The sequence below is a fragment of the Ranitomeya variabilis genome, chromosome 5 (assembly GCF_051348905.1).
Source record: "Ranitomeya variabilis isolate aRanVar5 chromosome 5, aRanVar5.hap1, whole genome shotgun sequence".
In the NCBI taxonomy this organism is placed as follows: domain Eukaryota; kingdom Metazoa; phylum Chordata; class Amphibia; order Anura; family Dendrobatidae; genus Ranitomeya; species Ranitomeya variabilis.
This window is the reverse complement of record NC_135236.1, coordinates 96043727-96058680: the sequence shown is the minus strand read 5'-3', so window position 1 is coordinate 96058680 and position 14954 is coordinate 96043727. Positions and strand designations below refer to the sequence as shown.

Below are 14954 nucleotides of genomic sequence, written 5' to 3'. Positions count from 1 at the left end.
GTACCAATTTCTCCGCCTGGCCTGAGGCTGCTGTGCGCGCATTCGAATTTCTGAAGAACAGTTTTGCTTCGGCCCCCATTCTGGTACAACAGGACGTATCAAAACCGTTTACCATGGAAGTCAATGCGTCTGAGGTTGGAGTGGGGGCGGTGCTGTCACAAGGCTCATCCTTAGGCGAGTTGCGTCCATGCTCCTACTTTTCCAAGAAGCTGTCGCCCGCTGAACGTAACTACGATATCGGCAACAGGGAGTTGTTGGCTATCAAGTTGGCTTTTGAGGAATGGCGACACTTTTTGGAGGGGTCGGTCCACCAGGTTACAGTTATCACCGACCATAAAAATCTGCTTTATTTAGAGTCAACCAAGCATCTGTCCCCCAGGCAGGCTAGCTGGGCATTGTTTTTCATGCGATTCAACTTTTTTGTTACGTACCGACCGGGGTCTAAGAACACTAAGGCAGATGCTTTATCCAGGTGTTTTCCGGGGGGAGAACCTCGGGAAAATCCGGTACCCATCCTCCAAAAGGGTGTAGTGGTCTTGGCTCTCACAAAATAGGTTGAGGCTGAGATTGCCGAGGCTCAGGAGGAAGTACCACCAGAGCTTCCCATTAACAAATGATTTGTACCGCTCAATCTTCGCCTAAAGGTGTTGGGTGAGCATCATGATGCTGTTCTGGCTGGCCATCTAGGGGTTAGGGGTACCTTGGAGTTGGTGTAGCGTCGGTTTTGGTGGCCCAAAATCCGACAGGACGTGGTCTCGTACGTGTCAGCATGTACCACGTGTGCTAGGGCTAAGACACCTTGCTCCCGTCCTGCTGGCTTGTTACATCCTCTAGGGGTACCCAGTAGGCCATGGACGGAGATCTCTATGGATTTTATTACAGACCTACCCTCCTCAGCGGGGAACACGGTCATCTTGGTGGTTGTTGATCAGTTCTCAAAGATGTCGCACTTTGTGTCCTATCCTTCGTTGCCTAATGCGAAGACTCTGACTCAGGTTTTTGTGCAGGAGGTGGTCAGACTTCACAGGGTCCTGTCTGACATAGTGTCGGATAGGGGTACTCAGTTTGTGGCAAAGTTTTGGAAAGCATTTTTTCTCACGGCTGGGGATCAAGTTGTCGCATTCTTCGGCTTTTCATCCTCAGTCAAATGGTCAGACCGAGCGTATGAACCAGAATTTGGAGCAGTATTTACGCTGCTTTGTTTCTGACAATCAGGAGGAGTGGTCGACGTTCCTTCCTTTGGCTGAGTTTGCCATTAATAATCACTGCCAGGAATCATCTGGGGAGTCCCCGTTCTCTTGTGTTTATGGGTACCATCCTCAATTTTGTACTCTGCGTCAGGGTGGCTCTGCTGGCGTTCCGGAGGAGGACCAGCTAGTAGCACAACTGTCATCCAAGGAGAGTGAAACAGTGCTTGCTGAGCGTGGGTGCAAGGTACAAACCAGTGGCTGACAGTAGATGTGTGCCAGGTCCGGACCTGAGTGTGGGTGATTGGGTGTGGTTATCCACAAAAAACATAAAACTCAAAGTACCATCCCTGAAATTGGGTCCAAGGTTTATTGGTCCATTTAGGGTCACCGCCATCATTAACCCGGTAGCCTACCGATTGGAGCTTCCTACGGTTTATAAGATGCACAACGTGTTTCACAGATCTCTTTTAAAGAAGGCGGGTTCCGTGGACGCGGCGTCGATGCCACCTCCAGTTTTGGTAGAAGGCAATTTGGAGTTTGAAGTCTCCAAGGTGGTTGACTCTCGTATAGTGCACCGCACATTACAGTATCTGGTACACTGGCGTGGTTGTGGGCCGGAGGAGAGGTCTTGGGTACCAGCTTTGGACATACATTCGGACCGGCTGGTCAGTATGTTTCACCACCACCATCCGGACAAGCCAGGTCCTATAAGTCATGAGGGTCCTGGGGTCCCTCATAGAAGGCGGGGTACTGTCATGTCAGACGCTATTCACACTAGGGCGTCCCACAGACAGCGGTAATTCGTCCACTATACGTTATGTGGCGCCAGCTAGACTTTATCCAGGTTGTCCGGGGTTAATCTAGCTGGTAATCGGGTTGGAGGCTGAGTCACGCCTGTGGCCTTTAAATAGTCATTCTGGACTTTGGGCGTCGCCGATTATAGCTTGTGTCTTGTGCCTGGTGATCTCGGTCTGGAGTGGTGGTCTAGGAGAAGAAATATTGTATCTGGTGTTGTATTATCCTTTATCATATTTCTCCTTCCTATATTTGTATTTGTTTTGCCCTGTGCACATTTTAGTGTTTTCCTGTGTGTCTGCGGCGTGGTGCGTTTTTAGTTTTCCCTGTCTGTGCTTTCTGTAGGGGTTGGTGTGTGGTCTAATCAATGGGTGGCGGGTGGAGGTTTCAGCATAGGACTGAAACAGGAGTCAGGGTCAGGCCTGGCGGCCCAGACAAGCACACCATCAGTGTAAATTCTGGGAGAGGGACAGACAGGGTTTTCCCTAGTCTGAGGGATATTACAGGGGCCTGGGTAATCAGCTGTAGTCTACCCAGTACCCGCATGACAGCTGATCTGACAGTGCACAGCAAAGTGTCAGATCGGCGATCTTACACTATAACATGATGCCCCCCTGGGGCAATGTTATAGTGTAAAAAAAAAATATTCACATGTGTAAAAAAAAATAAAAAAAATCCCCCCAAAATTTAAAAAAATATATATATTGTCCCTACAAATATATTTCTTTATCTAAATTAAAAAAAAAAAATAAAAGTACACATATTTAGTATCGCTGCGTCTATAACGACCCAACCTATAAAACTGTCCCACTAGTTAACCCCTTCAGTGAACACCGTAAAAAAAACCGAGGCAAAAAACAACGCTTTATTATCATACCGCCAAACAAAAAGTGGAATAACACGCGATCAAAAAGATGGATATAAATAACCATGGTACCGCTGAAAACGTCATCTTGTCCTGCAAAAAACTAGCCACCATACAGCATCATCAAAGAAAAAATAAAAAAGTTATAGTCCTCAGAATAAAGCGATGCAAAATAATTATTTTTTCTATAAAATAGTTTTTATCGTATAAATGCGGCAAAACATAAAAAAATGATATAAATGAGGTATCCCTGTAATTGTACTGACCCGAAGAATAAAACTGCTTTATCCATTTTACCAAACGCAGAACGGTATAAACGCCTCCCCCAAAAGAAATTCATGAATAGCTGGTTTTTGGTCATCCTGCCTCACAAAAATCAGAATAAAAAGCGATCAAAAAATGTCACGTGCCTAAAAATGACACCAATTAAAATGTCAACTCGTCCTGCAAAAAACAAGACCTCACATGACTCTGTGGACCAAAATATGGAAAAATTATAGCTCTCAAAATGTGTGTAATATTTTTTGCAATAAAAAGAGTCTTTCAGTGTGTGACGGCTGCCAATCATAAAAATCAGCTAAAAAACCCGCTATAAAAGTAAATCAAACCCCCCTTCATTACCCCCTTAGTTAGCGAAAAATTAAAAAATGTATTTATTTCCATTTTCCCATTAGGGTTAGGGCTAGGGTTAGGGCTAGGGTTAGGGCTAGGGTTAGGGCAAGGGTTAGGGCTAGAGTTAGGGCAAGGGTTAGGGCTAGGGTTAGGGCAAGGGCTAGGGTTAGGGTTGGGGCTAGGGTTGGGGCTAGGGTTAAGGCTATAGTTAGGGTTGGGGCTAAAGTTAGGGTTAGGGTTGGGGCTAAAGTTAGAGTTAGGGGTTGGATTACATTTACGGTTGGGAATAGGGTTGAGATTAGGGTTAGGGTGTGTCAGGGTTAGGGGTGTGGTTAGGGTTACCATTGGGATTAGGGTTAGGTATGTGTTTGGATTAGGGTTTCAGTTATAATTGGGGGGTTTCCACTGTTTAGGCACATCAGGGGCTCTCCAAATGCGACATGGCGTCCGATCTCAATTCCAGCCAATTCTGCGTTGAAAAAGTAAAACAGTGCTCCTTCCCTTCCGAGCTCTCCCGTGTGCCCAAACAGGTGTTTACACCAGCATGTGGGGTATAAGCGTACTCAGGACACATTGGACAACAACTTTTGGGGTCTAATTTCTACTGTTACCCTTGGGAAAATACAAAACTGGGGGCTAAAAAATATTTTTTGTGGAAAAAAAAAGATTTTTTATTTTCACGGCTCTGCGTTATAAACTGTAGTGACCAGAATAAATATAGAATCACTGCACTCAATGGAAACGTGTGCTTTCAAGTGAATAAATTTTTATTTACGGTGGTGGGTGAAGCGACAATTTTTGACGTTTCGGCCGGACTTCGGCCTTTATCACATAGTCGCTGGAAAAAATAAAATAATATATACAATCAGAATATTTCATATACAAATATACAGAATATTTACAAAATATAAGGGGGCGAACATATCCAAGCTTATATGGGCGTAAAAAAAGGTTAGATGCATTTATGCTAGCGACATCAAAGAACAAAGGATACTGGGTATTAGTGGTATAGAAGTTAGTATAGAACAAAAATTCGAGGGATAGTAAAGGATAAATAGACAAGGAGCATACCCTTTATGGTCACCGAAAGATTAATGGCACCGTTTTTGGGATATCTCAAATTGATCATGTACATCCTAAAGATAAAAGGATAAGGGGAAGAGTTGTTTAAGAAGATAATCCAGACATCATTGGCAAAGTGTAGCATTAGGAACAGAAACATTAATACAATCTGAAATGGTGCCCCTCTCAGTGATGTGATGTGATGTGGCCAAGGGTAAGAAAAAGAGGGGAAAAAATGTTTTTTTACCAATTAAATGGACGGTCCAGGAGAAGTTTGCGGCACGTCACGGGAGCGCTTTCCTGACTGTGACCACTGAGCTATAGTGGGTAAAGTGGTCAGGGTGAGGATATAGTATATGTTGGCACTAGGGTTTAAGTGAGCGGTAAATGTACAAAGCAGTACTTACACAGATTGGTGGCGCAGTAGTTATGCAGGCGCAACAGCGTGTTAGTGCAGTATATGCGTACTGCGGGGAACAGGAGCAGCAAGCCAGGGGAGCGTAGTTATGCCCGTGACAACTGTGCTATGGTAGGGAGAATGGTCAGGGTGAGTATTATGGCATGTAATCTAGCATGAGTCCCGCTGGGCGGTAACATGGTACTTACTGGAATTGGTGGCGCAGTGGTCCTGCGGAGCGAAGGCGCGGTGGTGCAGCGTGTGTATACTGCACCGGAGGAGGAGCCCTCTTCTAGTCGCGCCGTCCGGTCATGTGACCGGAAGTGAGTGTGGAGCCATTGCGCCTGCGCAAGTGAATAGTATGGTGTCAACGGACCTCTGCGCTTGTGTGTATCATGTATGGCCGCTCCTTGTCATGATGTATAATGTCATGACAGTTTGTGGTCAGGAAGGGGGAATGAATCGCGATCTAGCGCACGCGCCAGCTGGGCTGTACTAGCAGGGACTGTCTGCGCCTGCGTGGGTGACGGAGTCGCATCAGTTCTAAATAGGAAAAAAGAAAAAGGAAAACGAAGGAAAAAAGAAAGAGGCACAAGTAGCTAGAAGTGAGGGTCGAGTCACCTTGTCCATATACAGACAATGTTAGTAATGTAAATGTGGTAACAATAAACCTCACAATCGGCGGTCCATACAAATAGATTGTTGTTAGTGTATATAAGGTAGCTTATATATGGCATAATCAGCGGTCAGTATAATGGGAATGGTACCCTTGACAATTGGATCAATAGAAATGCACAAATAAAAATTGCAATAATCGACATTTGTAGGAGTCCAAACAAAATGGGAGGTAAAGAAATTGTATTTGTGCATTTCTATTGATCCAATTGTCAAGGGTACCATGTTAGTAATGTAAATGTGGTAACAATAAACCTCACAATCGGCGGTCCATACAAATAGATTGTTGTTAGTGTATATAAGGTAGCTTATATATGGCATAATCAGCGGTCAGTATAATGGGAATGGTACCCTTGACAATTGGATCAATAGAAATGCACAAATAAAAATTGCAATAATCGACATTTGTAGGAGTCCAAACAAAATGGGAGGTAAAGAAATTGTATTTGTGCATTTCTATTGATCCAATTGTCAAGGGTACCATTCCCATTATACTGACCGCTGATTATGCCATATATAAGCTACCTTATATACACTAACAACAATCTATTTGTATGGACCGCCGATTGTGAGGTTTATTGTTACCACATTTACATTACTAACATTGTCTGTATATGGACAAGGTGACTCGACCCTCACTTCTAGCTACTTGTGCCTCTTTCTTTTTTCCTTCGTTTTCCTTTTTCTTTTTTCCTATTTAGAACTGATGCGACTCCGTCACCCACGCAGGCGCAGACAGTCCCTGCTAGTACAGCCCAGCTGGCGCGTGCGCTAGATCGCGATTCATTCCCCCTTCCTGACCACAAACTGTCATGACATTATACATCATGACAAGGAGCGGCCATACATGATACACACAAGCGCAGAGGTCCGTTGACACCATACTATTCACTTGCGCAGGCGCAATGGCTCCACACTCACTTCCGGTCACATGACCGGACGGCGCGACTAGAAGAGGGCTCCTCCTCCGGTGCAGTATACACACGCTGCACCACCGCGCCTTCGCTCCGCAGGACCACTGCGCCACCAATTCCAGTAAGTACCATGTTACCGCCCAGCGGGACTCATGCTAGATTACATGCCATAATACTCACCCTGACCATTCTCCCTACCATAGCACAGTTGTCACGGGCATAACTACGCTCCCCTGGCTTGCTGCTCCTGTTCCCCGCAGTACGCATATACTGCACTAACACGCTGTTGCGCCTGCATAACTACTGCGCCACCAATCTGTGTAAGTACTGCTTTGTACATTTACCGCTCACTTAAACCCTAGTGCCAACATATACTATATCCTCACCCTGACCACTTTACCCACTATAGCTCAGTGGTCACAGTCAGGAAAGCGCTCCCGTGACGTGCCGCAAACTTCTCCTGGACCGTCCATTTAATTGGTAAAAAAACATTTTTTCCCCTCTTTTTCTTACCCTTGGCCACATCACATCACATCACTGAGAGGGGCACCATTTCAGATTGTATTAATGTTTCTGTTCCTAATGCTACACTTTGCCAATGATGTCTGGATTATCTTCTTAAACAACTCTTCCCCTTATCCTTTTATCTTTAGGATGTACATGATCAATTTGAGATATCCCAAAAACGGTGCCATTAATCTTTCGGTGACCATAAAGGGTATGCTCCTTGTCTATTTATCCTTTACTATCCCTCGAATTTTTGTTCTATACTAACTTCTATACCACTAATACCCAGTATCCTTTGTTCTTTGATGTCGCTAGCATAAATGCATCTAACCTTTTTTTACGCCCATATAAGCTTGGATATGTTCGCCCCCTTATATTTTGTAAATATTCTGTATATTTGTATATGAAATATTCTGATTGTATATATTATTTTATTTTTTCCAGCGACTATGTGATAAAGGCCGAAGTCCGGCCGAAACGTCAAAAATTGTCGCTTCACCCACCACCGTAAATAAAAATTTATTCACTTGAAAGCACACGTTTCCATTGAGTGCAGTGATTCTATATTTATTCTGGACTTTACAGAACCCTTGGTTCCTTTTCACTGGCACCTTTTTTCTACATAGTCGAGTGCTAACCATCTACACTAGAATCGGACTGTTTTCTTGGTTATTAGCACCGACCTGAACATCCATGTCGTCTGAAACCTACATGTACGATGATGCACTAGGCTCAACAATCCTATCCAGAATTAGATCTGGCACAGATTTTCTCCATATCCCTAGCAAGGACATCAAGACGAAAGACTGGGAAAAGGAGAGAAAGAGACTGATAGCATACGATTTACATTGTGCGACACTGGGAGAGTACCACAGACAGGGCAAGATACCTCGGGGATTAAGATGTAACTTACGACCGACTTTGTTTTCTGAGAATAACAAATATTGTGCTACTTTTCAGAAAATCTTGAACAAGTGCTCCTTCGATATTATTCTACTCACAATCGAATATCTTCAAGAAGCCATTAAAGAGACTGAGGAGAAAATTTCCACAATTGAAACACAGCTCACTTCAACCTTGAGCACTACAGACTTCAATTCCCTGAAAAGTAAGATCGATTCAGCACTCGTAACACATCAGAAGACTTTGGAAGACAGGAAGAGATCCAAATTTCAACGCGACACTGAGGATTACCTCAACAATAGAGTGTATAGATGGGAGGATACAGCTCAGAGACGCTACCATCAGAGACCTCGCTATCGACAGGGAGGATACACAGCTTCAGGGGGCTCCTCTCCTGCCGGAGGTTCATCTCCAGGATCCGGGAGCGACACTGGCAGAGCTCCCCCCTCCAGAACGGCTTTTTTAGGCCAAAGCACGCACCAACGAGGCGGTCGAGGAGGAGGAGACGAGAATCGGCAGATGGTCCTTCGCTCTCAGGTAGGAGTCCAAACATAGTTATTAACATCTCTGACTATTCACTTTCTCCCCTAGAGCTCAAAGTCCTTAATCTGGGTCTCTCCTTCTGTCCAACACCTAAATGGAATGCCTTCCAATTGGAGAAAGATCTCCAGCAATTCTACCGCAACATCAGATTAAAAGTACACTTTGAAAACATCTTACCACAGGTACCCAACTCCTTAGGTTCTATCCCTGATAGTGAATCGAGTCCATCCATCTCAATTAGCTCCTTGGGCCTAAGGAATCCAAGCAACTTCATTCCCCCCAGATCCAATCATGCCGTTGAGACATTTGTGGACCTGGTAGATAGAGATATCAAACAAACCATTCATACTCAACGGTTGGGCCTACTCCCTATCCGCCATAACTTATCAGCACTAGAAAAACAAACATTGAAATCCTTACAGGACAATACGAATATCATTATTAAGGCAGCAGACAAGGGAGGGGCCCTAGTGGTCATGAATAAAAGCCAATATGTGGGTGAAATTAGGAGACAATTAGCCGATACCAAAACGTATAGAAAAATTCAATCCGACCCTACATTTACCATACGTAGAAAAATTGACAATATCCTTAATAAACATCTAGAAAACAAGACAATCGACAGCAAAACCAAAACTTTCCTAATCAACCAACACCCAGTTACCCCAGTGCTGTATACTTTACCCAAGATTCACAAAGACTTACACAACCCACCTGGTCGCCCTATTGTTGCCTCAACGGACTCTATCTTGAACCCCCTATCAATATTTCTTGAAAAAATACTAACACCATACACTCACAAAACCAAATCCTTCATTTTGGATACAGGCGATTTTTTGAATAAGATCCGTACTCTTGACACAGTCCCATCCACCAGCATCCTCTGTACTCTTGATGTGAACAGTCTGTACACATCTATTGCTCACGAAAAGGGTATACAAGCAGTTTCACAAACACTAGAGGACGCAAACACTGACACAAGGCCACGAGAACTATGTCTTGACCTTCTCAACATAGTATTAAGAGAAAATTTCTTCCGATTTGAAGACGATTTTTTTGTCCAGACGTGCGGGACCGCCATGGGCTCGAATGTTGCCCCCGCTTACGCCAATTTATACATGGACAGATTTGAACGTGACCACATCTACTCCAATCCATTATTCCAGCAACATGCCATCACATGGCTCCGCTATATTGATGACATTTTTTGTATCTGGCTTGGAGACCTGAATAGCCTATTCACCTTCTTCAATACCCTCAATAGCATCAGGGAGGAACTCAAATTCACACTCTCTCATGACTTAGAGACTATTACCTTTTTAGACACACGGGTTCAGAAGGACCCCCATGGCAAATTGACCACCGACATCTACACCAAGCCCACTGACTGCAATAATCTTCTTCGTTATGACAGTTGCCATCCCAAATCCACAAGGGACAGTCTTCCACGGTCACAATTCAAAAGGGTTACGAGAATTGTATCCGATAATGCCATTAGAAAATCCAGATTGGAGGAAATGTCAGATAAATTCAAGTCTAGGAATTATCCATCCACACTACTAGCCACTGAAATGTCCAGGGCCCTAGACGAGACTGAAATCAATACTCCCACCACGAAACCACCCAGGTTACCGTTTGTCCATGACCATCACCCATCCATGAACAAAGTTCACAACTTGATCCAAAAACACTGGCCTCTCCTTACAAAAGCATATCCCAATATTACCGTATTCAGAAATCCACCTTTAATGTGTCTTAGAAGACCTCAAAACATCAAAGATAGGGTAGTCAGAGCAGACATAGGACACAACAACAAAACATCAACACGTACCCTCACAGGACTCCGCAGGACTGGCACTTTCCCGTGCCTAAACTGTATGAGCTGTTCGAACATCATTAAAGGCAGTGAAGTCGTACACCCTCGAACAGGTAAATCATACCCTATCAAAGATTTCTTCACATGCGAAACAAACTTTGTTGTATACATCGTAAAATGCCCATGTGGATTGCTATATGTGGGAGAGACCACTCAGGCCATACGCGACCGTATCTCTGCACATAAGTCCACCATCCGATGTGGTAAGACATGGCTACCTCTACCAGCACATTTTAAAGAAGCAAGACATAATGTATCTCAATTAAGATACCAGATCATTGAGAAAGTGCCAAGACCAAAAAGAGGTGGAAACCACATCCGTTTATTAAAACAAAGAGAAACTTATTGGATATACACCTTAGACACCCTACACCCCAGAGGATTAAATCGAGAAATAGATTGGCTAATCTGATATATCTCTTTCCCTAGACTCATTGAAAAATCGTTTGTCTCAGTTTCTTCATCCTTCTTCTGGGGCGGTAAGAATAACCTGCATCCCTCTTCTTTTTGCCCCCTCTTTCTTTCCTTCCCTTCCCCCCCCTTATTTTGCTTTATGGTTTCTTTTCCCCTTTCATTTTTTTATTTCTTTATTTTCTCATTTGACTTGCTTTCTTTACCTCCCATTTTGTTTGGACTCCTACAAATGTCGATTATTGCAATTTTTATTTGTGCATTTCTATTGATCCAATTGTCAAGGGTACCATTCCCATTATACTGACCGCTGATTATGCCATATATAAGCTACCTTATATACACTAACAACAATCTATTTGTATGGACCGCCGATTGTGAGGTTTATTGTTACCACATTTACATTACTAACATTGTCTGTATATGGACAAGGTGACTCGACCCTCACTTCTAGCTACTTGTGCCTCTTTCTTTTTTCCTTCGTTTTCCTTTTTCTTTTTTCCTATTTAGAACTGATGCGACTCCGTCACCCACGCAGGCGCAGACAGTCCCTGCTAGTACAGCCCAGCTGGCGCGTGCGCTAGATCGCGATTCATTCCCCCTTCCTGACCACAAACTGTCATGACATTATACATCATGACAAGGAGCGGCCATACATGATACACACAAGCGCAGAGGTCCGTTGACACCATACTATTCACTTGCGCAGGCGCAATGGCTCCACACTCACTTCCGGTCACATGACCGGACGGCGCGACTAGAAGAGGGCTCCTCCTCCGGTGCAGTATACACACGCTGCACCACCGCGCCTTCGCTCCGCAGGACCACTGCGCCACCAATTCCAGTAAGTACCATGTTACCGCCCAGCGGGACTCATGCTAGATTACATGCCATAATACTCACCCTGACCATTCTCCCTACCATAGCACAGTTGTCACGGGCATAACTACGCTCCCCTGGCTTGCTGCTCCTGTTCCCCGCAGTACGCATATACTGCACTAACACGCTGTTGCGCCTGCATAACTACTGCGCCACCAATCTGTGTAAGTACTGCTTTGTACATTTACCGCTCACTTAAACCCTAGTGCCAACATATACTATATCCTCACCCTGACCACTTTACCCACTATAGCTCAGTGGTCACAGTCAGGAAAGCGCTCCCGTGACGTGCCGCAAACTTCTCCTGGACCGTCCATTTAATTGGTAAAAAAACATTTTTTCCCCTCTTTTTCTTACCCTTGGCCACATCACATCACATCACTGAGAGGGGCACCATTTCAGATTGTATTAATGTTTCTGTTCCTAATGCTACACTTTGCCAATGATGTCTGGATTATCTTCTTAAACAACTCTTCCCCTTATCCTTTTATCTTTAGGATGTACATGATCAATTTGAGATATCCCAAAAACGGTGCCATTAATCTTTCGGTGACCATAAAGGGTATGCTCCTTGTCTATTTATCCTTTACTATCCCTCGAATTTTTGTTCTATACTAACTTCTATACCACTAATACCCAGTATCCTTTGTTCTTTGATGTCGCTAGCATAAATGCATCTAACCTTTTTTTACGCCCATATAAGCTTGGATATGTTCGCCCCCTTATATTTTGTAAATATTCTGTATATTTGTATATGAAATATTCTGATTGTATATATTATTTTATTTTTTCCAGCGACTATGTGATAAAGGCCGAAGTCCGGCCGAAACGTCAAAAATTGTCGCTTCACCCACCACCGTAAATAAAAATTTATTCACTTGAAAGCACACGTTTCCATTGAGTGCAGTGATTCTATATTTATTCTGGACTTTACAGAACCCTTGGTTCCTTTTCACTGGCACCTTTTTTCTACATAGTCGAGTGCTAACCATCTACACTAGAAATAAACTGTAGTGAAACACTTGGGGATTCAAAGTTCTCATAACACATCTAGATAAGTTCCTTTGGGGGTCTAGTTTCTAATATGGGGTCACTTGTGGGGGGTTTCCACTGTTTAGGTACATTAGGGGCTCTGCAAATGCAATGTGACGCCTGCAGACCAATCCATCAAAGTCTGCATTCCAAATGACGCTCCTTCCCTTCCGAGCTCTGCCATGCGCTCAAACTGTGGTTACCTCCACATATGGGGTATGAGAGTACTTAGGACAAATTGGACAACAACTTTTGGGGTCTAATTTCACCTGCTACCCTTGGAAAAATGCAAAACTGGGGGCTAAAAAATAATTTTTGTGGCAAAAAAAGTTTTTGTATTTTCACTGCTCTGTGTTATAAACTGTAGTGAAACACTTGGAGGTTCAAAGTTCTCATAACACATCTAGATAAGTTCCTTAGGGGGTCTAGTTTCCCATATGGGGTCATTTGTGGGGGGTTTCTACTGTTTAGGTACGTTAGGGGCTCTGCAAACGCAATGTTACGCCTGCAGACCAATCCATCTAAGTCTGCATTCCAAATTACGCTCCTTCCCTTCCGAGCTCTGCCATGCGCTCAAACGGTGGTTCCCCCCACATATGGGGTATCAGAGTACTCAGGACAAATTGGCCAACAACTTTTGGGGTCCAATTTTAACTGTTACCCTTGGAAAAATACAAAACTGGGGGCTAAAAAATAATTTTTGTGGAAAATTTTTTTTTTCACGTTTCTGCGTTATAAACTGTAGTGAAACACTTGGGGGTTCAAAGCTCTCACAACACATCTAGATGAGTTCCTTATGGGGTCTACTTCCCAAAATGGTATCACTTGTGGGGGGTTTCAATGTTTAGGCACATCAGGGGCTCTCCAAACGCAACATGGCATCCCATCTCAAATCCTGTCAATTTTGCATTGAAAAGTCAAACGGCGCTCCTTCCCTTCCGAGCTCTCACATGCGCCCAAACAGTAGTTTACCCCCACATATGGGTTATCAGCGTACTCAGGACATTTTGTGCAACAACTTTTGTGGTCCAATTTCTTCTCTTACCCTTGGGAAAATAAAAAATTGGCGAAAAGATCATTTTTGTGAAAAAATATGATTTTTTATTTTTACGGCTCTGCATTATGAACTTCTGTGAAGCACTTGGTGCGTCAAAGTGCTCACCACACATCTAGATAAGTTCCTTAGGGGGTCTACTTTCCAAAATGGTGTCACTTGTGGGGGGTTTCAATGTTTATGTACATCAGTGGCTCTCCAAATGCAACATGGCGTGCCATCTCAATTCCTGTCAATTTTGCATTGAAAAGTCAAATGGCGCTCCTTCACTTCCGAGCTCTGCCATGCGCCCAAACAGTGGTTTACCCCCACATATTGGGTATCAGCGTACTCAGGATAAATTGTACAACAACTTTTGAGGTCCAATTTCTTCTTTTACCCTTGGGAAAATAATAAATTGGGGGTGAAAACATCATTTTTGTGAAAAAATATGATTTTTTATTTTTACGGCTCTGCATTATAAACTTCTGTGAAACACTTAATGGGTCAAAGTGCTCACCACACATCTAGATAAGTTCCTTAGGGGGTGATATTTCCATAATGGTGTCACTTGTGGGGGGTTTCAATGTTTAGGCACATCAGTGGCTCTCCAAACGCAACATGGCGTGCCATCTCAATTCCTGTCAATTTTGCATTGAAAAGTCAAATGGCGATCCTTCGCTTCCGAGCTCTGCCATGCGCCCAAACAGTGGTTTACCCCCACTTATGGGGTATCGGCATACTCAGGACAAATTGTACAACAACTATTGTGGTCCATTTTCTCCTGTTACCCTTGGTAAAATAAAACAAATTGGAGCTGAAATAAATTTTTTGTGAAAAAAAGTTAAATGTTCATTTTTATTTAAACATTCCAAAAATTCCTGTGAAACACCTGAAGGGTTAATAAACTTCGTGAATATGGTTTTGAGCACCTTGAGGGGTGCAGGTTTTAGATTGTTGTCACACTTGGTTATTTTCTATCATATAGACCCCTCAAAATGACTTCAAATGTGATGTGGTCCCTAAAAAAAATGGTGGTGTAAAAATGAGAAATTGCTGGTCAACTTTTAACCCTTATAACTCCCTAACAAAAAAAAATTTTGGTTCCAAAATTATGCTGATGTAAAGTAGACATGTGGGAAATGTTACTTATTAAGTATATTGTTTGACATATCTCTGTGATTTAATTGCATAAAAATTCAAAGGAACAAAGAAAGAGAGAGATATTGTCCCAAATAAAATTCAAATAATTTATTATAT

At 43.3% G+C, this 14954-nt stretch overlaps 1 long non-coding RNA gene across 1 annotated transcript; it reads left to right on the top strand.

The window, feature by feature from the left end:
* Positions 1-8305: 8305 nt before the first annotated feature.
* LOC143773381 (uncharacterized) lies at positions 8306-12191 on the top strand. Its single transcript, XR_013215161.1, has 3 exons — positions 8306-8457; positions 10769-10818; positions 12127-12191. It is a non-coding gene; the product is annotated as an uncharacterized LOC143773381 (long non-coding RNA).
* The last annotated feature ends 2763 nt before the right edge of the window (positions 12192-14954 follow it).